Below are 25,878 nucleotides of genomic sequence, written 5' to 3'. Positions count from 1 at the left end.
ATGTCACAAGATGGGTTGCAAACTGGCTCAAGGACAGAACCCACAGGGTTAGAGTTGCTGGTGCCATGTCAGACTCCAAGCCGGTCCCAAGCGGTGTCCCACAGGGCTCAGTCCTGGGCCCCCTCTTGTTCGGCATCTATTTTTCAGAAGTACAGGCAAACATAGGAGGATTGTGGCTGACAAAGTTTGCAGATGACTGCAAACTGGGAGCCATAGTTGAGAATCCATCAGACACAGATATCCTCCAGAGAGGTCTCATAGAAATGGATAACTGGTGCCAGAGCCATGGCTTAAAGCTAAACACCAAAAAATGTATAGTCATACCCTTTGGGAAAAACAAGGTAACCCCTAATTACCACATAGGTGGCAATCCATTAAGCACAGAAGAGGTTATCAGAGACCTAGGGACCCAAGTAGACGGTAACCTCTCTTTCGACACTCACATTGCCAAAGTGGTTAGGAGGACCTTCTACATTGCCCACCTGATCATGAAGGGATTCACATCCAGATCAAGGGAGGTCATTGTTCCCCTGTACTCTTCACTTATTCGACCAATGATTGAGTACAACGCCCCATTCGGAATGTATCTTACCCGACACCTGCAGCAATTGGAAAGACCCCAAAAGTTCCTCACCAAAAGGATAAAGGGGCTCAAAAACATGCCATATGCTGCCCGACTGAAGAAACTCCAGCTCTATTCAGTTGCATACCGTCTGCTCAGAGGTGATCTGTGCCTGACATACAAGGCCATGTCCAACCCAGAATTAATGGACATGCTCCACCTCAAAAAATCCAAATCCACCAGAGCCACGAGAGCAAGAGACTTAAACCTCAACATGGATATAAATAGGATGTGCTGGAGGGACAGATGCATTACCCAGAGACTCTGTATGCTGTGGAACAAAATCCTGGTCCATGTGAGGCAGAGCTCCTCACTGGCTCTATTCAAGAGGAATCTTGACCAGTGGATGGGAGATCGTAGGTTTACCCCAGGGATCATCTCTGTGTTACTACTAGACAGAGGCACAGCTAACTAATGGGTATAGTATTCTTCAACCTAAGGGGTGGTGAAAGCCACGCACACTCTGGCTAAGCTTATAAATGCCATAGAGCAGATAGCCTAGTATATGCCTATGAACCTATGAACTTATGCATTATGGGTAGGTGTGTTAGATGAGTTCATGGAATATACCATAGCCATAACATGACTGATGTATAGGCAAGCATGAACATAAACCATACTCACCAGCTACAGGCCGCTGCCTTAGTGGTATACCAGAGGGACCTACATAAGAGTGTGAGAGATGTGGTGTCAGTAGCCACAGCTGTGGCATTGGCACATGGTGCGTGCAGTATTATAGTACATCAACAGTATAAGTCCACAATACTACAGCTTATGCACATCTGTTTATTACTACTAAGCAGCAACAGACTATATATATATATATATATGTCATTTCACATTTGCATGATCTACCTGTACAGATGTGGATGGAAATGCAACAGTGGTCTACTGATGTGTCCTCCGCCCACCTCCACTATGGTCTTCACCAGTTGCTGCATGTGCAGGTGGGTAGGTGCCACGAGGCTGGTGAGGAGCTCCTCAACATGTGTTGGGGGGGTGGGTGGCATGACCCCCCCCTGTTGCGAGGTTATCCCCCCGGACTGCAGCAGCACGCCGGCCGGCATTGTGAAGCAGGTCATTGTAATGCTCATAACTGCAGTTATGCAGGCTGACATCATTGACCTTGTGGACTAGATTGCTCCACAGGGTGGTCCGCTCCGGCTGTTCATGGGCTGTCCTTCCAAACACCACCTGGTATGTGCTGTACCAGGTGGTTGATGACTTAATTTTCGTCCTCTGAATACAGGGGTAACCTCCCATGTGACATCTTGCCTGATAGACATAAAAATGGAAACTGGTATGAGCAACTCATACGACAAGGTTACCATAGTTCTTAATACACATCTCTGTCTCCCCCCCACCATATCTGCGACAACAAACTGTTCACACAGCTCAGTAGGTGTGGCTACAGCTTACCAACCATTGGGACATTTATCGTATTACACCATGCTTTGTGCTATGTGTTTGTAGCCATGTTCCCTGTGGGGACACTATCATTGCTGGCCTGTTACAGACAATGTTACCTGCATGCCTTTGTAAGGGCCACTATGGTTCCATATATTCATGTGGTCTGTTTGCTATGTGATTGCTGCACATCTGTCATTATGTGTTATGGCGGATATCTATGCATGATGTTGGACATGATCTGGGATTGTGTGGACTATTACTACCCACATATGTTCTATAATAGTGACACAATAGCATGTTTAGGGAACAGTTGCCAGCAGGACCACCTCTCCACCTCATCTGGTCATGTTACCAGGCCACATCACATGTGGGACCCACTCTGGGGCCTCCTCATCTACTAGTCCTGCACTACCTTCATGTGGAACCACCTCAGGGGATGGTGTTCCCCCACCTGGAGAACACACAGACATGATCCTGTCACCCGAGGTCAGGTCCAGAGTCTGTTGCATAGGGAGCTTCACAGAGACTTGGGGATGTGCTACATCACCTTGAGGCCATCAGTACACAATCACAAGGTCCACATGCTCCTCCTGCTCAGCCTCCAGCCCAGGCACCTTCAGGGCCTTAAAGCTGCTGTTGTGACTGGCAATGGCTGGGGGCCTTGTTCCCATTGTTTCCATATGGGGGCTCATGGGGCTTCCACATTGCAAACCACACACACCGTCCAGGGTGTGTGTGTGTGTGTGTGTGTGTGTGTGTGTGTGTGTGTGTGTGTGTGTGTGTGTGTGTATATATATATATATATATATATATATATATATATATATATATATATATGTGTGTGTGTGTGTGTGTGTGTGTCTGCATATATGCGTGTGTGTGTGTGTATATATCTTTGGAATGTTTATTGCTTCCAGATTCTACATTCCCTATGGTCAAAGAGTACTGCATGATATGTTATTGATACCATCCTGACATCATACAGGTGGGATGGATTAATGTTAATGTCTTGTGCCCATGCTGTGTCAGATCCTGGGTATGGAACTTGCAACAGTTGGTATTGTATTGCAGGGTAGATGTGTTTTGCTGTGGGGAGGGGTGATATCAATACTTACAAAACGTATTTAGCTTGGACCCCCTCAGCCCCATTAATGGTGACTTTGATCATATATGTATTTATGTTCTCTTTTATATCTATAGATATATATCTGTATATAATATGGGTAATATATATATATATATATATATATATATATATATATATATATATATATATACACACACACACACACACACACATATATATATATATATATATATATATATATATATATATATATATATATATATATATATATATATATATATATATATATATATATATATAGGCAGTGATTAAGGCACTTTTAGGCAGTTGTAAGAGGGTTTGCATGTAGGTAAGCACTGCTAACATCTGGTTACAGTTTCTTATACTGATGTAGCTTCTCAATTGCTTAACCTGTGTAGGCATTGCTTACCTCTGCGCAAACAGGCTTAAACCCACTTACTGCTGCTTAAAAGTGCTTACTTCCACTTACCCCCATGCTAATTTCTTTAAAAGAAATGAAAAAGGGTTGATAGGATAGTGGTGAAAAAGGGTCGCAAAGACAGAAAGACAGTAGGGAAAATAGCTAGGGATGTTCAGGACGGTTTAGGGAAGTTCCATAGCTGCCCATTTCATTTACAGCAACAGCTGTGCATATACACTGAATTTGGAGATAGATTTGGACACTCAAACCCCTGAGAGAGGAGTGAGGACAACAATAATATGTTATGAAGCCAATTAGACCAGATTACATGTATCCAGTGGACATGTGTGCGAAATGGACAGCTATGTATGGGGCGAGATATTTTTTGTTCTGGTGAGAGTGGGATGTTGAGGAGGGATAGTAGGTATATTTGGGCAGGTAGGTTGGGTAGGATAACAGACAAAAGAGACAAGACAGCATACAGGGGTGGTATATGACATGTGGGGGGTAAACACCTTGATGGGGAGGGGTGTTTGGAAATCGGAAGCCCATGAGCCCCATAGCAGATACAGTGGGACTGAGGACCCCACCCATGTGCAGTCACCACTGCACCTTCACAGCCCCAAAGGTGGCTGTGGTGGGGGCTGAGTAGGAGGGCCAGGCTGACCCTCTAGTTGTGACACGTGGCCATCAAGCTGGCATAGCAGATCTCCAAACTCCCGGCATTACTACTCTATTCACCACAGCCTGGACCTGGCGATGGGTGACAGTGTCTTGTCCACGCCCACTCCCAGGTGGGGGTGAGCCCCATCCCCTGAGGCAGTTCCACTTAAAGGTGGTGGAGGACCAGCAGATGAGGAGGTCCCGGAGTGGACCCCAGACATGCTGGTGCATAGTGCCACGGCCAGCTGAAGTGGGACAGGTGGGTCTGCTGGGACTGGCCTACCCAAACAGGCTATGGTGTTCAAATTTACAACATATGTGGGTAAGAAATAGTCAACACATTCCAGGATTAGGTATAACAGCATGTATACATATTCCCATTAACTTGAAAGACCAGATATAGAACAGTTGCATAGCAAACAGGTCACATGCATATATGGAACCGGGATATGCACAGATGCTCGACTGCATCTTTCACCGAATCCCAAATTGGTGAGCATACTTGCGCAAAAGTGATGTTCACCGAAGCAGCAGTTTCGCGTAAGTATGTTTGTTGTTCCAGTCATGCTACAGTGTGTTAAGGGAAAATTCCCTTTTCCCCAATGTAGTGTGACCTCTGAGTGAGAATATTAAAGTGGCATGGGGTGTACAGGGGTGCTTGCACCACTGCATTCAAGTAGATTTTGTCTTTTTTTTTTTTTTTGTTACATACTTTAACAAAAACACTTTTTTGATGAAAGCGCTTTCGTTAGTGTGTTCGGTGGTAATGGATTCAGGCTTTTGATCTTTTGATCAAAAGTGCTAGATCCATGGAACCACAGTGGCCTTTACAACAGCATGCAGGTACATTGATGGCAGCATGCCACCAATGTGGGTGTATTTCAACATGGCACATGCATGGGAACAAATTTAAGTATTTATCAAACAATAGGACATATGTTCCAACAATAGATTTAATGGAGCACATACCAATTGAGTTGTGTATTTACTTTATTGCTGCAGATGTGGCGGGGGGGGGGTAAAGATGTCAATTAACAACTGTTTTAGTCCTGTCATTCTCCTTTCCTTCCTAGTCAGAGCTGTGATCTGTACCTTACAGGTTTTAGTACACTATCCTCTGGCCTTACTTTGGACAGTTGTATGGATGTATACAGTTATATACATGAAATGAGTTTTACCTGCAGTATACACCTCTTACGTGGTGTACCTGTGGAGGTATTGTATGTTAACACTACTCTTTCTACAGATATTCCCAGATTCCAGGTTGATGTTATACACATACCTGCCCATCTCTTATTGCACACACTCTGGGCATGTCTTGACAACATGCAGGTGAACCGGGACATATTTTGACTATTGCCCTCTTAAACCTTTGGTGATTTGTACAATGACAGGTTTGTTTTCATTGACATTTTCCAAATATGTACAGGCCTGAAAGTTATACGACATAAAATGTTGCCTACATGTCAGAGATTAGCACACTGACATGCCAGGGGGACAGGGTAGCAGCCGGCAGATATGGGCCAATTTACTGGACATTCTGGACAATTCTATATATTTGTGAGTTATGATTCTGCATATCACTTACTACCATTCGCAGGATTCGAACCATGGCTGTCTCTGCTAAAAATAAAACAGTCTCCATCACAATTGAGTGTGCTATATAGATATTGCTGTGTATCTCTTTGATATCTCTCTATAAGTCTCCTGTGGTTTTACAATCTGAACTTGTAATTACTACACTTATACAGGATTTCCTAGACAGTTTTATTATGTAGCACAGTGTAGGTCACAGTGATGAGTAATACCTTATTATTCAGAGCAACTGCAACACTAACAATGCCATACAATACCAGAGCAAACAGTACCAGTACAGAATATCAATCTGTCAAAGGAAAAAACTTAAAAGACCAATACACGTAAGGTTGAGTTAAGGCACTTTTAATACTTGCTGCAAGGAGACAAAAACATGCAAATACAGGATTTTGCCTAACTACTAACAAGAAGCATGCTATTGTTATACTGTTTTACAAGTCATGGCCTTCTATGGCTGACGTAATGAAACACAACTTTCAGTATTGTTCTACAGCAGATGTTACTCAGATTTTCTGCTGACATGACTAGATTTGTGAGAAACTTTTGAGAAAACAACCTGGCCTTGATGGGCCCCCAGCCTGTTACAGGCTTCTATTGTATAGTATTACATTTCAAGGTACTTTTCTAACTCAGATACAAGCAAATGCTGATTGCAGTTCATATTTTCAAGCAGGCTTTGTCCTAATTATCTATAGCTTCTACAGCTGTGTATTTTCTCACAGCACAAGCGGAACTTCTTGTCTAAGTTTCATAACATTTATACAAGTAGTATTGTTATATTCATTATTTTCCTAACGCAAGCAGAAATCATCTGCTTTTCAGTAAATTTCCAAACATAAGCAAAGATTTTAGCTGACAATACAAGGTCAGAAAGCATCTGCAGTTTGTACAGATTTATGCAGTATGAAATATAATCAATGTGTTAACCCTTTTCAAGCTCTAAATGCACTAAGCATATTACTAATACACATATTAATACATATTTTCTGACATTTCCCCCTTATTAATACTTTTATTCTACTTTCAAAATAAGCATAAATGGTTTGTTTTCTTCTCCTAACCTCTTCCCACTCAGGATTTGCAGTTAAGAGAGTCATTCAGTTTAAACTTATGAAAGCATTTTCAATCTTTTAACAGTTCTTCAAACTCAGTACTTTGATATAAAGTTTCAGACACTGACATGTCTATAAAGTCTTTTATCAGTCTTTTCATGCAGGGAATACCACAGCAAACACATACTCCCAATAGGAGCATTATTACACAAATGGCAATCAGGATGTTCATTAGGATGGTACCCCACCCCCCCAAACCATTTCTGGAAAAAGTCCATCAGTGGGTTTGGGTCATGGCCGACACTTGCTGAATTACCTCAAGATGATTGTCTATCTCGTGTTTATGGTCAGGAATATATGAACAGCACTCTTCTTGGATTAAAGCACAAGTACCACCTCTTGCCGCTAGGGTGAAGTTGAGAGCCATGCGGTTTTGAAGCACTACAGTTCTCATAGCATTCAGTTCATCCGTCACCAATTCGAGAGTGGAAAAAGTTGCGTTGCTCATTACTTCGAGAAGTTTCGACAGTTTTCTCAGCTCCCAGATCGATTTCACTGCTCCATATGTTGGTAATATGCCTGCCCATGATATAACGCTATCGCTCAAGTCCATGTGTGTTAGTCCCTTGTCTATTGAATGATGGTCTTTCCAACGTGCATCGATTTGTCCCACTGGATTTACAGGGTTCTTGATGACCTCTTGGACATTTCAAATCTTTCCTCGAGGCAAAACTGCAGTGTGTCATATGGCCGGAACCAGGTAACCCAAAAAACAACTGCCAGACCAATTCTCAGGTAACCATTTGTATGCCTTTCTGCCACACACAAAATAACAATCCTTTACTTTGGTAGTAACCTTGCTATGAATATACACTCGCCCTGCATGAAACATTTTTCTATCAATTATAGACAGTTGCTTATAAAGAACAGAATTATGTTTTACTTCATCAATTGCTTTGTGCATCAATCCAATAAATGAATCATAGTTTGTATTACAATAAAAATCTGCATTGTTACCTTTAATGTAACATTTATAAGGAACAGTCACATTGCAATTGCTCCAACCCACCTGAACAGTATAATTTTTATAAAAACACACAGTTCCCTTTTGTGGAACAGACAAGTGCAGTGCTATTTTATCTTGTGATGTAATGGTTGAAGTATCATAAATCAAGTTTTCCCAGGTCTCACTGACCCCTAGGGGACTGTAGTCATTAATAATCCCCCCGTATGCTGTCGGCAAAGCTGTGCAAATTCAGCAATTCAAAACATTGAAAATCTCAGCATACACATATTTAATTGCCTGGTAAGTGTTAAAGTTTGGATGCCAGCCTATGAGTAACGCTTCACGTTTATTCAGTTCAATCTGTGTGGCTTGGAAGAGGAAATGCCACAACAAAAAGATTATTGTCACTAGTACAGTTAGGATGATTATGCAATACTTCTGAGGAAAGGGTTGTTCTGCATTCCTGTTTCTTCTGGACTCTATCATTTTTACTCTTGGCATGTAACAAGATTTTTGTCCAGTTCAAAGTTTTTGATGAGTTTTCAGTGCATCAGGTGGATCCAGGAGGCACACTCTGCAATCTTGACTGCAGTGGGTGTCGACAGAAGCACTTGATATGGGCCTTCCCACTTTGGTGATGCTCAGTTCTTTTTCTTTACTGTCTTCATCCAGATCCAGGTACCAGGGGGGCACTGCCACCTCTGATGGTCTGATTTGTTCTTTATCGAAAACAGAATTTGACTGCAACAGATGTTTAGAATTTAACAAGTTTCGCATATACTCAACTAGTGTATTGTCAGCTTCCTGGTCTGCAGGCATGAGAGATTTCCACTGAGGTATATAATACGCCCTTCCAAATAATTTTTCAAAAGGAATCTATCCTTTTGCATTTGGAACAGTTCTCATGCTCAACAGTGCCAGGGGCAGACAGTACACCCAATTTCTCTGTGTTTCTACTATTAACTTCCTTAGCTTACTGTTTAAAATCTCATTATGCCTCTCTACTAGTCCTGCAGATTGTGGGTGATACGCACAATGATTTTTTAAAGAAATACCAAAATGTTTACTTAACTGTTGTATGGTCTGGTTTATGAAGTGTGTGCCATTGTCACTGTAGATCCTTTCCAGAATGCTGAATCTAGGGATGATTTCTTTAACAAGTAGTTTTGCCAAAGATGCAGCATCTAGATTTTAAGTTGGAAAGGTTTCCACCCATCTGGAAAACATATCTACAATGACAAGACAATACTTCTTATTTTTACATTTATTCAACTCTATGAAATCCATACAGATAGTATGAAACGGATATGGTGGTGTAGGAAAACTCCCTTGCTTGGGCTTTAACGCCCCTTGTGCATGATGTTTATTAGAAACATGTTACATCGAGCAGAATTTTTTAGAGTAATTTAAGAATCCATATGTCGTGAACACTTGGTTCACCAGCTGTACCATCCCCCCTGTTGAGGCATGGCACTGCCCATGGCTCAACAAAGCTGCATATCTAAATAAATTAGATGGCAATATCAGTTTCCCTTTTCGAGAATTGCTCATAGGTTCATAGGTTCATAGGTTCATAGGTTGGTACTAGGCTATCAGCCCTAGGGCCTATACAAGCTTAGCCATAACAATTCCCTGTCTATTTCTTCCCACATTATTTACTTTCCTGGACCCCTGTCTAGCAGGGCGACTGACGTGATCCCTGGGGTGAATTTCCTTTCTCCCATCCAATCGTCAAGGTTCCTCTTGAAGAGGTCCAAAGAGGCACTCTGCTTGACATGTATGGGCAATCTATTCCAGAGTCTGGGGAGTCTCTCTGTCAGGAACCTATCCCTCCAGCATGTTTTGTTTATTGTGATGACGAGGTTTAGATCTCTGGAGCATGTAGCTCTGAGGGATTGGGATTTCTTTAAGTGTAGCATGTCCAACAGCTCTGGGTTTGACATGGCCTTGTATGTTAAGCAGAGATCGCCTCTGAGTAGACGATATGTGACAGAGTATAGCTGGAGTTTTTTAAGGCGGTCAGTGTAGGGCATCTGCTTTAGGCCTGTGATTCTTTTAGTGAGGTATTTCTGAGGCCTTTCCAGTTGTTGCAGATGTCTTGAGAGGTACATACCAAATGGGGCGTTGTATTCTATAATGGGTCTAATGAGGGATGAGTACAGTGGGACAATGACCTCCTTTTTTCTGGATGAAAAGCCCTTCGTGATGAGGTGTGCCACATAGAAGGATTTCCTGACTGTTGTGGCGATGTGGTTATCGAAGGTGAGACCACTGTCCACCTGTGTCCCTAAGTCTCTTATCACACTTTCTGTGTTTAGTGTACTGCCACCTATATGGTAATTCATGGATACATGTTTTTTCCCAAAGGGGATAACAATACATTTCTTGGCATTGAGCTTGAGCCCATGGCTCTGGCACCAAGCATCTGTTTCTGTAAGGCCCTTTTGTAGACTATCCACATCATTTGGGGATTCAATAATGACTCCCAGTTTGCAGTCATCTGCAAACTTTGTTAGCCAGAGTCCCTTAGTGTTGACCTGTACTTCAGAGAAGTAGATGCCAAACAAGAGCGGCCCCAGGACTGAACCCTGAGGTACTCCACTTGTCACTTGTCTGGAGCTGGATTTGGAGTCGGCTACTTTTACAGTGTGGGTTCTATCAGTAAGCCATTTAGCAACCCATTGGGTGACATAGGGATTAATGCCCAACTTAGTAAGTTTATCTATGATTCCAGAGTGGGGGATGGTATCAAAGGCCTTGGCAAGGTCTAGATAGGCTGTGTGGACCACCTTACCCTTGTCCATGGCTCTGGAGACTGATTCAAAGAAGTCAATCAGGTTCAGGAGACAAGATCGGCCCTTCACAAACCCAAACTGGGTGGGGTCCAGTGTTTGAAGGATGCCAATGTCTTTGTTTATAAGTTCCATGATAATACGCTCCATGGCCTTGCAGATAAGGCTTGTCAGACTGATGGGACGGTAGTTTCTGGGATCCAAGGTGGATCCCCCCTTGTGGATTGCGATAACTGTAGCTCTGCGCCACTCAGTGGGCACGAAACCTGAGGTGAGGCTATGATTAAACATGATACTTAGGTGTGGTGCCAGTTCATATTGTAGTTCATGTAGTACACAGCCCGGGATGTCATCTGGTCCCATGGATGCTGTATTCTTGGCTTTAGAGAGTGTTTTGTACCTGTGTGGCGTTATTACTGGAATTTGGCAATCTTCCGGTATTGAGATGGGCCATTTAGGGGGTGAGAGGGGGGTGAAGTTGGCACTGAATCGATCTGCCAGGATATTGGCAATATCCTTTGGATCAGTATATTTAATGCCATTCTGTTTTAGCTCAGAGCAGATCTGAGCATTGCCATTTAGATTCTTGACATAGTTATAGAATGCTTTGTGGTTGTCTTTGGAATCTTTGGCAATTTTATTTTCGTAACCAGCTTTGGAGGATTTTATGAGGCATCTCAGTTTCTTACTGAGGCTAGTAAGGGAGTTTTTTGCATCCTGGGATTTTCCATCGAGCAGAATTTCACCCATCTTTGTTTTTCAGCTTGTGTAGTAAGTGTGCTTTGCAGCTGTATCAGCTCTCGCATTACCTTTTGAAATCCTGTCCTGTTGCGTGGTATGAGCTGTGCATTTACAAATAGCTACTTTCTGAGGTAAATGAATAGATTCTAAAAGATCTAAAATAAACTGTGCATGATTAATTGGTTTGCCAGTAGATGCTATCATTCCTCGATTTTTCCATTGTTGCGCAAAGACATGTACAGTAGAAAAAGCGTACTGGCTGTCAGTAAAAATGTTCACACATTTACCCTTTGCTAACGTACATGCCCGTGTCAAGGCAATCAATTCTGCTGCCTGTGCAGATAAATTGTGTGGTAAAGATTTTACTTCTATGTCAGTATCAGAAACTACTGCATATCCTACTAGGTTCTGTCCTGCAGGACCCCTTTTGCATGAGCCATACAAGTAGTATGTCACCTCGGCATCATCCAAGGGGACATCCGTAAGATCTTTTCTTTTTTTTTTTTTCAAATATTCTTTATTTCAATTTTATATGTCACAATCACTAATAACAAACATCAGCAGGTATGAAATAACAGAGATCACATGAGCATTGTAATATTTAGAGCAAAACAAACAGTAAGCAGGAAGACTAACTATTCAAACTACTACCATAAACAAAGTATATACAAAGTGCCAATGCTTTCAATTGATCAATCATAACAACATGCAGCCCTCTACAGAAATTATACAATAAGGAGAACTCTACTAACACATCCATCATCCATTTAAGTTCCAAAACATACGGGTACTGGTAGAAAACTCTGTTCAAATTTCAGCAAGGAGTAAGAAAATAGAATCCCAGAGACTCTGATTTTCCAGTCTTTTACGTGGGCTAGCAGTAATCATTTCCGTAAGATCTTTTCTAGGCAGTCTCTTTTGCTCAATCACCTGCAGGCAGCTGTGTGGTGTGCCATCTGCAGGGGTTTGGAGCCAGGTAGAAGGGTTCAAAGTCATACATCGTTCAATTGTCATATGAGGTTGGCTCAACAATATAGTCATACAGGAAAGATGCCTAGCAGGGCAAAGATATGCTACCTTCTCTTGCAGTAAAATAATCTTGACTGCATGAGGCAAATGTGAGAGGGTGGAACAAAACTACTGAGGCCAAAGCCTGTACTGCCATTGAAGCTGCAACTACTGCTTGTACACAGTGAGGTAAAGACCGTGCCACTGGGTCCAGTTGTGATGAATAAGCAATAGGGCATTGCTTATCCCCATGCTGTTGTGTTAACACTGATGTCATATAACCTTGCTTACAATCTACAGTTTGGAAAAAGCGTTTATGATAGTTTGGTAATCCCAAAACTAATGAGGATGCTATTAACTGTTTCAGTTTGCAGAAAGCAAATTCTGCTTCTGGTGTCCATTGTAACAAATCCTGTGCTGCCATAGGCTTCTTATAAATCAGGTTAGTCAGCGGTGCAGATTCCAAGGCATTGTTTGGAATCCAGCTCCGACAAAAATTAGTCGTACCCAGAAAGGACATCATTTCCTTCTTGGTAGTGGGTTTTGGTGCTTGCAAAATATCTACTTTTCTGTCCTCATCTAATGTCATACCCTCCATGGATATTACATATCCTAGGTATTTAACTTGTTTTTTCCAAAGCTGCAGTTAATTTTTGTTTACTTTGTCCTTCAGTGGCTAAAAATTGTAATAGTGCTATGATATCTTCTTTACAATCTTGCTGGGTGGGGGCTGCTAGCAGGATATCATCAACATAAAGCAAAATATGACTACCTCTTGGTGGGGTAAATTCCGCCATGTTGCTTGCCATTTCTTGTGAGAATATTGTTGGACTTTCACAATACCCCTGTGGTAGTCGCGTGTATGTATACCCTTTCCCCTGAAATGTGAATGCAAACCAATACTGGCTGTCAGGGTGTATCGGTATCGAAAAGAACGCATTGCTGATATCTACCACAAAAAAATATTTCTGTTGAGGTTTTAAATCATTCAACAGGGTGTGTGGGTCAGGCACCGTGGGAGCCCATGGTATTACTGCATCATTTACAGCTTGTAAATCCTGGACCTTACGCCATTCTCCATTCGCTTTCTTAACAGGAAATAAGGGTGTGTTACATAGTGAATCAGGAGATTCCACCAGCACCCCTTCCTTAAGTAAAGCTGCTATAATAGGTTTGATTCCTACCTCTGCAGCTTTCCTTAAGGGATACTGTTTTTTTGTGGTCTAAATGCTGACTTTGGCATAATAGTAACTGGTCCCGCTGTACGAATAAGTCCTACATCTGATTTTCCTGTTGACCAGATAGTTTCTGGTATATTCTGTAAGGCATTCTCTTCCTCCTTCAATAGGAGTGCTAATCAGCTGTCCTTGCTAGACTGCAAGTGTAGAGCTGGGTGGGTCTGAGTTATCCAATTCAACTTCTGCATTTGTATTCCCTGTTCTGACAGTTCTAACTCTGTCTGTTTTTCCCATCTCGTGACTTTTTCTCCTAAGTCTATCTATTTTACATTTTTGTCCTTAGTTAAGCTAACATGTGGTAATCCATTAGATTTATAAAGTGCAAAGAACTCCTGGGGCAATGAACAGCTGGCTACACTGTTGCCTTCTGTGTCCCAGTATAGATTACGTAATATCAATCTGTTTGCATGATTTCGAAACAATTCTTGCTCATATTCCTTATCAGGTCCTGGTGTGTGTTACAATAATACAGAGTACAGTGCAACAGATGTTGCTTATCAATGTCAAGGGAGGGGAACTTGCTGATAGCTACGTTCATCAACTCTTCGGTCACTGCCCCTGGACCAGTCATAACCAAGTCCTGGCTGTACCAATAAAACATTTCACCCTCCAGTTGCACTGTGAAGGTATCAAGTTGTCACTGTGCTTCCATATCCTGCATAGTCGGAACTACTGCTATACCAAATAGCTGCATAAGGTCTCTGCCCAAGAGGTTTACTGGGCATTTTGTAGAAACAACAATTTTGCTTTTCTGGGTCAATCCTGAAACAGGATCAATTATTGCAGTATTATGGGAGAGTGGCTGCCAATACAGCTGTCCATTAGCTGCTTTCACTAATATGTAATCAGGTGACTCTGAGTTCTCTGGCAGTTTGGAGGGATGTATCAGGGTCCGTGATGCCCCTGAGTCACACAATAATCTGACTTCCCTCCCTTCTACCAGGAGTGTAACTTCTGGTTTTGTGTCTGCTAAACAGAGCTCTAAGCTCAATAAAGCTAAATCCAATATTTCATTTTCTTCACTATCCGTGACTTTCTGTACTTCCTCTATTTCTTCTGTCACATTCTCTACTCTCTGTCACATTCTCATTTGTCCCTTCTCTGCTATCCCCTTCTAGTGATTCCTGACTATCATATAGTCAGTCCTCACCCTCCTTGTCTTCTGTGGTTGCCTTCTTGTTTTTCTTGCAATCCCTTGCCAAGTGTCCCCTTTTACCACATTTAAAGCATTAACCCCTTTCTTTCGCCCTTCAAAGTCCTCTGATCATTGATCAGATTGTTTGTTTCCCTGGGCATTTCTCTTGCCCTTTTTCCAGGACTGTACTACATAAACTTCTGCTCCATCTTCTACAGAAAATACTTGGTCTTTCTTTTTATTTTTGCTATTAAAATGCCTTTCAGCATGCCTAGCATATTAAGTAATGACTGTAATCTGCTTGTTCGTACAAGCATGATCTACCATGTGCTTTGTAATAAAGCTGCTTATGGGTGCAATACTGCCTTTCAAAAATGCATTCTTTAACTGCTGCTCAAATGGGGAATCGTGTGTCTGATCTTCAGGAACCTGCATTCCGCAGTGGTTATTAAAGCATTGTAACAGTCAGGCATAATATCTGTCAACAGTTTCACCTTCTTGCTGGATTCTTTGATTAATGCAAGTCCAGTTTGCCCTAGGCTTCCATTTCTCAGAGATTCGGTCTGTAAGACCTTTCACTCTGTTGTCTAGCTCTGTGCTGCTATGTGGGAGGGGCCTGAGCGCAGCGTCACTGAGATTCCAGTCACCACTAATCATGTGCCAATCTGGTCCCACAATTTGTCTGACTACTTTTTCTACCTCTTCTCTGTTTAAATTATAACTTAGCCTCATTCCTTGCAAATCTTCTAAAAACTTTCTAAAATTAATTTTGGTTGGGGAATTCCCTCTGTGGATTTCCAGATGTCTTCCGGAGTCCAGGGTCTATACACTGGAATAGTTGGGTCCTGGCCTTCTTGTCCTGCCAGAGGATTAGGCACTTCTACAAGTGGGCACATTTCTTCTTCACTCACAGATCGTGAATTCCTACTCATTTCATACAACTTAATGTCCCCTTTTGTATTTCCTGCATGTGTTCGAGGCCTGGTCTCGATGGGATCTCTAATAAACGGTTTTGCTTTTGTAGTGTCTCTCTTTACAGTGACAGCAGGATATCGCGGGGGTGGACTTACTTGTTCACTTGCTTCATATTCTGGTAAGGGAGGCGGAGGGGCCGATGCTATTACTAAGGTACTATCCTCCTTAATTAAAAACATTGCTTTTGAATTATTATTCTTTTGCTCCCTTCGGTTTACTTCCTCAATCCACCTGTGTGCCTGAGGAATTCCTAATTGATGTTGCTTTTTTACCCGACCTTTAGAATCAGTTTTAAGCTGTTTGACAAGTTTGACAAGTGAGGATTTTTCTAATTTACCATCAAATTCATACTTATTAACCCATTTTGAATAGTACTTAATATTATGTATTTATAATAGTACTTAATATAATATATTTCGCGTCTTCGGTTAACGGCGGATTTTGGGATCTTTTTGTACAATTATTACCCATTTTGTTCTACCCTTTTAATTGTTATGTAACACCTTATTTTTAACTTGGTACCACGGATTTTGTTATAGTCTCTTCAGAATGACTGTCTACCTGCTCTGTTTTCTTGATCTGTGACAAGACAGTAATCTTTTTGTCCCTGACTTATATAAACTAAGTCTTAACAAAATAATACAAATCTAGTCCCTGATCTAAAACAGAAAAAAAAGGCAGATTCACCTTACCTGAGCCTTCGTGATTGATCACCTGGTTCGAGCAAACCCGTCTTTCAGTTGCAGATCAGAAAGTGGCTGGCCTCTTTTGTACGACAATTCAGTCGGAGGGCTTTTCAAATAAGAAGAACCGATGTGGTTTCTTCCCCATACGGTTTCAAGCCACCTGGCCTGTCTGATCTGAGGTGAAATGAGGGTTTCTGGTCCGAAGGACCAATCTGTAAAAGGAAAAAAATTCAAAGACCAATACACTTAAGGTTCAGTTAAGGCACTTTTAATGCTTGCTGCAAGGAGACAAAAACATGCAAATACAGGATTTTGCCTAACTACTAACAAGAAGCATGCTGGGCGGCCACGGTGGTGCAGTGGTTAGCATTGCTGCCTCACAGCAAGAGGTTCTCCGGTTCGATCCTCGGCTGGGGTGCCTTCTGTGCGGAGTCTGCACATCCTCCCTGTGGTCGCGTGGGTTTCCTCCAGGTGCTCTGGTTTCCTCCCACATCCCAAAGACATGCTGCAGGTGGATTGGACACTCTACATTGGCCCTAGGTGTGTGCCTTCTGTGGAAGGTTGGGCGACGGGCTGGCAACTCAACACCGTAAAACTCCACTGCCAATCAATGTGTGGATAAGGTGATCCACTGTGGTGACCCCTAACTGGGAAAAAGCCGAAAGAAGAAGAAGAAGGCTAACAAGAAGCATGCTATTCTTATACTGTTTTACAAGACATGGCCTTCTATGGCTGACGTAATCAAACACAACTTTCAGTATTGTTCTACAGCAGATGTTACTCAGATTTTCTGCTGACATGACTAGATTTGTGAGAAATTTTTGAGAAAAACAACCTGGCCTTGGTGGGCCCCCAGCCTGTTACAGGCTTCTATTGTATAGTGTTACATTTCAAGGTACTTTTCTAACTCAGATACAAGCAAATGCTGATTGCAGTTCATATTTTCAAGCAGGCTTTGTCCTAATTATCTATAGCTTCTACAGCTGTGTATTTTCTCACAGCACATGCGGAACTTCTTGTCTAAGTTTCATAACATTTATATAAGTAGTATTGTTCTATTCATTATTTTCTTAACGCAAGCAGAAATAATCTGATTCTCAGTAAATTTCCAAATATAAGCAAAGATTATAACTGACAGTACAAGGTCAGAAAGCATCTGAAGTTTGTACAGATTTATGCAGTATGAAATAGAATAAATGTTTTAACCCTTTTCAAGCTCTAAATGCACTAAGCATATTACTAATACACACATTAATACATATTTTTCTGACACAATCTTTTATTTCTAGGCACAGTTTTCGTATCATACTGACCTGTGCGGGCAATGTTTGTTAGCACTACCTGAATGTTGCCACACATATTACCAGATTCCACATTAGTGTTATGCACATACGTCTCACTGTGTTACTGCACACACTCTGGTCACAGCTTCACAACATTGGGATGGAGATGGGACATACTTGGCTTATTACTCTCATAACATTTTGTGGAGTTGCTAGAGAGGTTTGTTCTTATAGATGTCTGACAATCAGTTGTATTTCTTATTTGCTGCCTAACAAAGTCCAAGAAACAGGTATAGTATAGCTACACATATTGGTGAACCAACACAAGATTAAACCCAGTAACAAAAGGCAAAGCTTGACCATCCATATAAAAAGGGTTTATTAAATCAAGATTTCGAGTTGAAACTCTTTCTTGAAAAAGAGTTTCAACTCGAAAGCTTGATGTAATAAACCCTGTTTTATTTGCTGCCTAAATGTCTGGGATAATCCCACTGATTTGACAGGGGGGACAGGGTGACAGGCAGCAGATATAGGCCAATTTACTGGACATTATGGACATATCTGTACAGTTGTGGGATATGATTCTGCATACAGCCTACTAACACTTCCAGAATTTGAACCATGGCAGTGTGTGCTAAAAATACAACAGTTCACGTCTCAGTTGAGTGTGCTATGTGGATTTTATTGGTTGTCTTTTCACTGTTTTCTCTAAGTCTCTCTCAGTTGTACAATATGACGTCTTGTGATTACAACAGTCGTATACAGACATTCCTACACACTTTATTTATGTAGCACAGTGTGGGTTACAGTGCTTAATACAACAGTACTATTAAGAGATTGCAACTCTACATTACCATATGATACCAGAGTAAACACATGCAGTCCAGCAATTAGACCTTTATTGTCAGGCTATTATGCTTTTATTTACATACAATATATATGAGACTTCACCTGCCATATTCTCTGGTGTATGCAGTACATGCCTTAAACAATACAGGTTTTATACAGGGAATTAACATACTACTACGTTGAGATTTATTTCCTATGACAGTACATGCAAGAGTATTACTAACCTCTTTCGCATCGCAACTGCTGCAATCTACAGGCATGGGCTTCCTGGTTCACAGCCCACTTAACTGCCACTGTGAAAGACATAAGAGGAATATTTAGCCACACCTATCCATAAAATACATGAACTAGCAATTATTAAACAGGTAGTGGCCTGATACTTGCACACGGCTGGCACATCCCCCATCCTCCTAGCCTCCTCCTAGATTCATTGATCCAACAGATCCCACTTTCTCCACTTCAGGTCACCACAGTGATGCTTGACCTGCTCACCATTTCGGGCTATGCCAGTAGCACTGGTGAGAGCATGAGTGAGATGGTCCTAGGCTTCCTCTTTGCATTGGTAACCCTGGTACTGGCCCTGCAGCAATCTCTGGTCATGTTCTTTCACAATGAGTCCTGCCATGAATCTGGACTCCTGGATGCCCCAGCGCTGTGCATGAAAGCGCCCACCCTCTCCCATACCAGTCATCATTGTGCCTTCAGGAGGAAGACGCAACCAGTTATGAAATGTATTCCCACCTACTGGGTTTAAATAGGGCCAATTTCTGTCAGTTTGCTGTGATTGGACAGTTTTGAAAATAATAAACCATGGGGAAACATGCTTACCTGAAGTTGGCATTGCTTAAAGGGGTATACCAATGGGCAAAATGAGTTAGCTGGCCTACACATTGCTTATGCCTAGTAAGCTGGGCTGTACAATGCTTAGTGTTGCTTAATTTTTAATTTGCATACTATTTGCTTTTTGGCATTGATTTATTATTCGTTATATGTTATATATGTGTTTGGTATCCATGATTCGTCTGTATGTACACTGTATGGGGTCCTTGTGTTTATTAGGGGATTTATATTATGTAGTAGGTTATACAACATAAAACTGTATATTGATTCCTTTCACATGTTCAGTTTGATTTTCCTATAGTGAGGATATGTCTGGTGATACCTCAATCTTATGTACTGCTGTAATGGCTTAGTGGTTAACTACTGTGACTATAGTGTACAGGATCCTGGTTCAAGATCTGCAAAGGCTGTTTATTTTGTTTCTGACTAGAACAGCGGCTGTTGCAAACAGAGTGATTAAGGCACTTTTAAGCAATTGTAAGTGGGTTTGCGCAATGGTAAGCAGTGCTAACCTCCAGTTAAATATGGTTACAGAGAGTTAGCTTTAATATTGCTTAACCTGTGTGTGCATTGCTTACCCCCACACAAACAGACTTAAACCCACTTACCACTGCTTAAATATGCTTCCTCTTGCTTAATAGTGCTTACTCCCGCTTTCCATCACACTAATTTAGACAGTAATGCAAAATGTTTTTTTGGAAGGTGGTGGATTTGAAAACTATGGATTTATCATTCATTACCCATTGTACTGTCGATTTGTATCCCTGATTCATGTGTACATATACTGTATGAGGCACTTGTGATTATCTGTGGATTTTATAACATTATGACAATGACACCTCACATCTGCATTTAATACAGTACTCCATTTCACAACTTTATGTTAGTTAGTAGGTTATGCAACAAAAAATATTGTTCATAAAGTGATTTGACATGGAAAATGGAATGTAATGGTGTGGGACTCCAACCGGGAATGACTGCTCACAAGGCAAATGCTCTGCCCACTACACTATTGCAGTACTGCTTCATTTGCATATATCTTGATTGTTATCCTAGTGTGTGATTTAAGCTGCAATAAACATAGTTAAGCAATGGGCAAACCCGCACACCTACAGTTAAATTTTATCTGTCTGATTAAAAAAAGAAGTTTGTTTATATTTTATATATTAACTATTGCTCTTATAAACTTGGGGGGATGTTGCTGGGGGTATGCGAACACCTATGAGCGGTCTCACTCATTCTTATTCCTAAACTGCTGTTCTAGATTGCAGGAGCATGTATATTCTGTGAGCTCTGCTCTCAGACACACACACTGCACTCTTACATGCTCCGTGTCCGTTTAGGAGCTCAAGCAGCATGCATTCATTAATATGCCTGTCACGCTGCCGCTTTGCTCCTAAACGTTTGCTTCCGCAGGACTAAGCTAGTCCTGTGCAGAAATGTAGTGAATCCGGGGCTAGTCTTCTCAATTCTGATGATACATTATGCAAATAACCTTTTCCATTGTTTTTCCACAAAAATAAAGTAAAGTTATGGGTTTTTATGACTCTGCATCTGTCTGGTTCCCCTATCCCTTAAATATGGGTTGAACAAGTGCATGTCTCCAATCTTAAGTTATGGGTCTTGCAACTCTGGGTTTGTCCTGTTACTCTTTCCTTAAATATGCATTGAGCCAGAGCATGTCTTCAGTCTTAAGTTATGGGTGTCTGTGATGATGGGTTTGTCCTGTTCCCCTGTCCCTTAATATGGGTTGAACAAATGAATGTCTCCAATTTTTAGTTATAGGACTCTGTGACTCTGGGTTTGTCCTGTTCCCTGTCCCTTCAACATGCATTGAACAAGTGCATGTCTCCAATCTTACTTTATGGGTGTCTGCGACTTCGGGTTTCTCCTATTTCTCTCTCCCTTAAACATGGGTTGAACAAGTGCACATCTCCAGTCTTAAGTTATGAGTCTCTGTGACTCTGGGTTCGTGCTGTTCCTCTGTCCCTTAAATATGGGTTGCACACGTGCACATCTCCAATCTTGGGGAATCTCCTCATACTTTAATGACCTAGTGAATAACAAATACAGTGATACTGTCATTCCTGCCAAAGTGTTCTCAGGTTATTGTTTCTAATTCTACTTCATCCCTGTACTTTGTGTCCAATGTGCATTTATTTTTCAAAGTAATTTAATTTAAGTTCAGCATCAAAGTTAACGGGATATTATTAGCAAAACTTCTCACCACCTTTGTGCAACCAAAGCTGTTCTGAATAACATTTTGTAAATGTATTTAACGTATTTATTTGTTGTGTTGGAGAATATATTTTTTACATTGTACACAGTTTGTTAATTTGTAGGTTTTCAGTCCTGCCACATTGTGTGTGTGTGTGTGTGTGTGTGTGTGTGTGTGTGTGTGTGTGTGTGTGTGTGTGTGTGTGTGTGTGTGTGTGTGTGTGTATACATATATATATATATATATATATTTATATATATAGATGGATATACTGTAGATGTATATAATTTTCTATTATAGGTTCATAGGATCATAGGTTGATACTTGGCTATTGGCCCAGAGGCATTTATAAGTCTAGCTAAGAATTTCACTCATGTTCTCTCTAAGTCAACACCTGTTTCCCCTGTCCAGCAGGGAAACAGTTGGGATCCCAGGGATATATTTTCTGTTTCCCATCTAGTCATCCAGGTTCCTTTTAAAGAGGGCTAGAGAGGTACTCTGCTTAACATTGAGTGGAAGTCTATTCCACAGAAGGGGGGGGTGTCTTTGGGAAAAAATCTATCCCGCCAACAAGTTCTATTAATGTTACAGACCAGATTAAGGCCTTGCTTTTGAGTTGCATGAGTGGAGTTTGTCTTATGGGTATGCAGGAACTCCGTCAAGGCTGGGTCTGAAATGGTCTTGTATGCCAGACACAGGTCACCTCTAAGCAGTCTGTATGAGACTGAGTAGAGGGACAGGGGTTTTAGCCTATCTGTATAGGATAGGTGTTTGAGACCATGGATTTTCCTGGTCAGGAACATCTGTTGTTTCTCAAACTACTGCATGTGCTTGTCAAGGTACATGCCAGACAATGATAATGGGTCTGATAAGGGAGGAGTACAGGGATGTTTTGACCAACTTGTTCCTGGATGAAACACCCTTATTTATGAGGTGAGCCATATAGAAAGCGTACAACAGATGCAATGCAATGGTCAAAAGTCAGGTTGCTAGCAACCTGTGTGCCTAAGTCCTTCACAACTGATTGCATGCTTAATACATTGTTATTAATCTGATAATTAGTAGGGATGATTCTGCAAAGAGGATAATGATGCATTTCTTGGCATTCAGTTTGAGGCCATACTTCTGGCAGCAGTCATTAGTTTGGGTAAGGCCCTCTTGGAGGATGTTCACATCACTAGGGGAATTTAAGACAGCACCCAGCTTGCTTTCATCTGCAAACCAGGTCAGCCGCAGACCACTGGTTTTGGCTTGCACCTCAGAAAAGTATATCCCAATCAGAAGAGGCCCCAAGACCGATCCTTGGGTTACACCGCTCGTTACCGGTCTACTAGAGGTGGCTTTCCCTACTTTGACTGAGTGGGTTCTATCAGTGAGCCAGTTAGCTACCCATCTGGTAACATACAGGTTGATGCCTAGCTGGGAGAGTTTATCTATTATGCCCAAGTGAGGAATAGTGTTAAAGGCTTTGGCGAGGTCAACGTAGGTGCTGTGCACCATCTTCCCCTCATCCATGTCTTTGGTGACTGTTTCAAAGAAGTTGACCAAGTTTAACAGGCATGATCTACCTTTGACAAAATAAAACTGTGTGGGGTCAAGATTTTGGAAGTTGCCAATGTCCTTGTTTATAAGATCCATGATGATGCGTTCCATGGCCTTGCAGATCAGGCTAGTTAGGCTGATGGCCCTATAATTGCCTGGGTCAGTGGAAGCTCCACCTTTGTGTAGAGGGATGACAGTTGCTATCCTCCATTCAGCTGGGATGAAGCTGATGCTCAGGCTTTGGTTGAATAGGGTGTGTAATGGAGCTGAGAACTCATGCCTGAGTTCATGCAGGATGCAGCCAGGGATGTTATCAGGTCCCATGGAGACCATTCTTTTTTCCTTTGAGAGGGCAGGTGCTGGGGATGTCCTGGTTTACTGATGGGGGACAGGGGGGTGAAGTTTTCACTGAACCTGCCTGCCAGCATGTTGACTATATCTGTGGAGTTTGTGTATTATGCGCAATATGTATATGCTCAGAACACATTATTGATTACATTTAGAGGAAGTTACACAAATGAGGGTGTGGATAACAGAGTAGGACAGTACAGTAATGTGATGCAGGCTAGTCAGCACCCAGATGTACTAAAAGTATAATTCCACATTGTAGGATAACAGCAGAACTGTTTGTATTGTTGAGAAAGTGAAATGACAGGAAACTATGTATACAGTGTATGAATGTTGTACTACCTTGCATAATATTATTGTACTCCATAATAAGTCACTATGGCTACATTACCTTTTAATGTTTAACTGACCCTCAGCATTATGTCAGACATTTGCATAGACCTAAAATGTGACATCAACACACTGACCATACCTTGTGTGTACTGTTGCGGACATTTGACAAGGTGATGGCAGTCCTATCCTTGGACTGAGACAACATGTCCTTGTTTTCATTTGATGCATTCAAGTTTGGGGTATAGCACTGTAGGGCTTATCATCAGTGCATAGCAATGAGAGCAATCAGCAGAGGTGACATACTGAGTGGGAACACTGTTCTGTCACTGGCATGAGATATGCAGTCACAGCAATGAGAGCAGTCAGCAGAGGTGACATACTGAGTGGGAACACTGTTCTGTCACTGGCATGAGATCTACAGTCTAGCTGTCTAGACAATACACTTTGTGTCAGTAGACTATTTCTCATTCAGGTCTGGGGTGTGTTTGTATGGTTTGGGTGATCCAGAAGTGTACTGGCTAGCCTTATGTAAATGTTGTTGCTCAACCATGTCCTGCTAAGTCTTCCAAGATGACAGTACTGCATCTGTATAAGTTTTGGTTTTGTTACTTCTCTGTACTAAACACGGTGTTATGTAATGCTATCATGTAACCGATGTACAGACATGATTAATAGGTCTGTGAACTGCAATCTGCATTATTAGATATTTATCATATGTGAAATTTTTAGACATTCAAAAATGACTAGGATTTCAAGTCTGTCAGTAACACACGAAGAGGATGTTATTTTCAAACCGCATGAATATAAATGTAGATTGTGTTACATACATGCATGCATGCATACATACATAGAAAAGTAGCTATTTGTCAAAATATAGGGTTATAGATGGCATGAGATTTTTGGTTGCAGCATTTACTTTTTACTGCCTTAGTAAAAGTACCCCTGTAATTACCTACTATAATATACTAGGAATGGTACTGAAAAGTATATGGGAAATGTATAGATTGCATTTGCTTCAGCTTTCAAATGCTAATCAGTGTAAACCAGCCAACATTCAGGAAAGATGTGAAAGTTGAAAACGTTTTACCACAATGAATGATGGAAAGTAGTGAGAAAAGAAATCAAGCAGGATGGAATCACTATTAGACTAATAGTTATGGTGTGATTTATGAAGGACAACATACAGCATCAGCTAATGAGAAAATAGTTTTAGAGCAGTGATTAGATTCAGTTCCAAAGCTGCATGACATTTTTAGAGAAAAGATGCAAAATATTTTATTATTTTAGGATATTTGGACATTTGTTAGTCAACATGTTTCTTTGCAAGGCACAACTGTCCAAAGCAATGATGTGCTGTAAAATGAGGGAAATATGTATGACTATAAAAGTGCACCTATATCATCACACACACACACACACACACACACACACAAGCAACACTAACAGCACACTGTATGAAAAATAATTGATAGTGGAGGGAAAAACATTTGTAGCAACAAGCACGAAAAATACTATTGCCTAGGCTTGAATACTTATTTGCAAAAGCAAGTACATAGTAAAGTAGCAATCACTTCACTGCTAAAGAGGCTCCAGGTCTGTGTGTGACAAGAAGACAGCATCTCTAGCTGAGTAAAATCCAGTCATTCAGCTAATCTAATTGCTCATGAGTGGGGGAAGGAAAATACAAAAGGACAAACTGCAGCTGCAAGTAAGAAACATTTCCTCTAAAACCCCCCACTGAGAGTTTGTGTAATCTGACCTGCAGTATGCTAAAAAGGCTATTTGAAAACCTTGCCTCTAGCTGAACATGTGACTTACAGAGTACTAAAATGTAAACAAACTCCTCTAGCAAAAAATCTGAGCCAGTGCCCCTTTAAATCTTATTTTCATGTCACATTCACTGACCAGAGTGCACACCTAGGTCTGTCTGAGTATCCTGTTACTATACATCATGCTCAGGTGGCCTTGTAGTTAGTGCAAGGTGGTTTACCTGCTACTTTTGGATTTTTTTGATTTTTGAAACTGGTTTTTTG

The sequence above is a fragment of the Protopterus annectens genome, chromosome 1.part1 (assembly GCF_019279795.1).
Source record: "Protopterus annectens isolate FY-2018-M chromosome 1.part1, PAN1.0, whole genome shotgun sequence".
Lineage (NCBI taxonomy): Eukaryota > Metazoa > Chordata > Ceratodontiformes > Protopteridae > Protopterus > Protopterus annectens.
Note: the sequence above shows the minus strand (reverse complement) of the source record.